At 37.9% G+C, this 3,525-nt stretch overlaps 1 long non-coding RNA gene across 1 annotated transcript; it reads left to right on the top strand.

Annotated features, from left to right (window-relative positions):
- The first annotated feature begins 2,357 nt into the window (after positions 1-2,357).
- Positions 2,358-3,101, top strand: LOC129778556 (uncharacterized). The gene is made up of 4 exons (XR_008743454.1): positions 2,358-2,407; positions 2,534-2,594; positions 2,797-2,885; positions 2,945-3,101. It is a non-coding gene; the product is annotated as an uncharacterized LOC129778556 (long non-coding RNA).
- The last annotated feature ends 424 nt before the right edge of the window (positions 3,102-3,525 follow it).

The raw sequence follows: 3,525 nt of genomic DNA on the forward strand, positions 1-3,525 counted from the left end.
ACGCTGGAGACCGAGATTTTGAGCGTTGATAGCTCCTAAACAACTGAACGAAATGGTATGATAAACACTCCATTCGAAAGATAAAATGTCTACGCGTTCTATACTTGTTACTTTTTGATCCAAAAACTTGTTTCAATAGTCTTAAAATTGCTTTCAAAACAGGCTATTGAAATCACCAATCGGTATATAAGCGAGCGCCGCTCGGAAATCCACTCAGTTCTAATTGAACAGCGATTGGAGCATGTTGTCGCTGTTGTGGCGAAGCTCTTCGTTTAAGCGCGGATGAACGGTGTCACCAAGAGCCTGTTTGTGCACCTTAGGCCAGAAGGGAATCCATCAGGAGGAGAGTGATGCCACAAACGGTTCCCCGGGAAGATCTCGAAGCAGCCGCTACACACACATATACACGCGCGGAATTATTTCCGTTTGGATGCCATTCAGCATCGAGAATGATCCGGAAAATAATCTGCCAGAGGAACACAAAATACATTCATGTGAAAGAGCTTATTTTAATGTTTTCTATCCATGTAACACTGTGACCAAATATGTTTCAATCAAGTGCTATTAACAGGTGGTTATCGAGTTAGCATTAACCACTGGTGGGCTTCCAGTATCGAGGGAAATGTGGAAATATCTAATCGTTACTAAAAATAATCTGCCAGTTCCTCTTGGAATTTAAAAATACAGTCATGTGAAAGAGTTCACTTTAATGTTTTCTATCCATGTAACACTGTGACCAAATACATTTGGTTTTGTGATTTTTCAATCAATCGCAATTAACAGGATAGCTTCTGAGGATTATTCTTCCCCATCAGTAGGATATTTCCGTATCCAATATTGTATGCGTACGCAATCGATTATTGCTCAGTCGCCGAAAATTCCGAGCTCAGAGAGCTCATTCCCTCTAGTTTGCCTTCCAAATTGCCATCGTAAACCGCGCCTTCTCTCGATTCAATCACGCACAAAAAGCATACTTAAGCGATATTCTGGTGGTGAGACGCATTCATTTTTCGTGAGGACATCGACAAGACAACATCGATGCTGAGGGTGCCTGACGGCGAAGGATCGTGATCTGCCCGTAAACAAACGCAAGCAGTTAGTTTGAAACTGTGAGGGAGCACAGAGAAGCCGATCCTTCAGGAGAAGAGAAGGTGACCATCGAAGCAGCCGCTACACACACACATACACGCACGGAATTCTTTCCGTTTGGATGCCATTCAGCATCGAGAAAGATTCGGAAAATAATCTGCCAGTTCCTCTGGGAATTTAAAAATACATTCATGTGAAAGAGTTTACTTTAATGTTTTCTATCCATGTAACACTGTGTCCAAATATGTTTCAATCAAGTGCTATTAACAGGTGGTTATCGAGTTCGCATTTAGCCCACCAGTGGCTTCCAGTATCGAGGAAAATATGGAAATATCTAATCGTTACTGAAAATAATCTGCCAGTTCCTCTGGGAATTTGAAAATACATTCATGTGAAAGAGTTTATTTTAATGTTTTCTATCCATAAAATATCCATGTAATACATTTGGTTTTGTGATTTGTCAATCAAGTGCAGTTAGCAGGAAAGCTTCTGAAGATTATTCTTCAGAACAAGGTTTTGCGTATCCTATATTGGATGCATAAAACCTTGTGCCTCCATCGTGTAACGCTCTCGTTTTCGAAGTCCCCCAAATATTCATTTATTCAGAATGGATTTAGATTCAACTTCAAACAAATGATCTCTAAATCAACGATAGTCCTACGTCACCCTTGCGGTTATACCATAGATATAACCCACTTCCTGTTTTTATACAAATTTTGTGCTTACATGATACATCATGATCCAAGGTCAAACACTGGGAATGAATGAGAAAATGAGTAATACTTTTTGACGTAGAAATACGTCTTTCATTAAGGGTGCCAAATCAGGAACGGATTTTGGCGATTCACATACCAAACGAATCGTAATTCTCTAAGATTTGTTTGGTATGCTATACATTACGATCCCCTGGTGTGTAAATGGTTAAAATTCATGAAAACTATAAGTGTTTCCATTTCCCCATTCATTTGTTCTGTCCATTTGTGTGCTTTCCCGAACACAGCTGTCAATAACAGGTAACTTATCGACGAGCAACGAAGGGGATCATAAAATTTAAAGTTCCCGTGTACAAAGAAAAAGAAGAAGAAGAATGAAGGGGAATACTTTCCTAGAGTATAAACAGTGGATCTCGCTGAGGCAAACTTTTAGTCACGTTCTGTATTCAAGGCAATGAACATCGCTTGTTCTTCGTTGTTTTGCGTTATCACATGTCTTCGTTTCGGATTGAGCTGAGGACGCGTCCAAATTACTCACTCGCACTGGAGGAAAACATTAGTAAATGCAGCTACCAAATCTTTAGTAGTTGAAACATTGGTAAAATGTACGCATTTTTTGTACATATTACCAAAACTTTGTAAAACGGATGTCTTATGCAATATACATCCCTACTAAAGATTCGTACATTTTACTTCATAGCATGTGTAACCTTGATTGTTTTCATTTCTAGGAACTGTAATGTGCGTACTTCGCAGTCGTCATTCTTCTTGAGGAAACAAAGCCATTCGGAGGTAAGGTTTTTTGGTTTTCATTAGATTAAAATATATGTAGCTTCTGTTTCTATTCGTCGAAAACAAATTCTCGACCACAAAGATATCGAGAACTTGTTTTCGCTGCGGGAAAACAAAAGTTTAATTCATTGTAGTGAAATCTTAATACACCGAATCTTATAAAAATAAACTTCAACACAATCCTTTCTTTTTTAATTTTCAGTTTCTAACCTTGGATTAAAATTGCACAGTTGACTGGTGGAATATTCAATGTATACTAGACTAAGCATTTGCAACACAAATAAATGTCAGGTAATCACATATATTTCATCACAAACCCATATTTATAACTAACCATAATCATACATCAGGAAACGAGAGAGCAAATAATGCGGATAAAATTTACTGCGATCTGGTCCCATCAACTGCCAACTAATCAGTTGTTCCTGTCCTAAAGGATGAAAATGTGCAACAGGAAAAGGAGCAAAACCTTGATGAGCGAGGATTTGAAAAAACATATGAGACTGATTCGGTCGAGGCTGCGATTAAATCTGTCTATTTGCACGAGCAATGTTTATATATAGAAATCTTACTTTCTATATCTAAACATTGCTCGTAGGAAATTGCTGTGTAAAAGATAATGTATGATTGAAGACAGCTTTATAAATAAGAATTAATTATCAACAACATAATGTCATTATCCCTTATTATTATCTCTTACAAATAAAAAACAACGTTTTCACTGATGTTGCTCCAATGGTGGGCCAACACGCCCACCATCCTACAAAAATAATGCCTACCAATTCTCTTTTGTAAGATGTACCAATAATTAGTAGGGTAGAAAATGACTAGCGAATTGGTAACATTTACGAAAAAATTCGTCATATATACTAAATTTTCCTCTCAGTGCGCTGATGACTCTGGCATTGCAATCATTGCACCAAACTAACGT

This window comes from Toxorhynchites rutilus, chromosome 3, assembly GCF_029784135.1.
Source record: "Toxorhynchites rutilus septentrionalis strain SRP chromosome 3, ASM2978413v1, whole genome shotgun sequence".
NCBI classification, from domain to species: domain Eukaryota; kingdom Metazoa; phylum Arthropoda; class Insecta; order Diptera; family Culicidae; genus Toxorhynchites; species Toxorhynchites rutilus.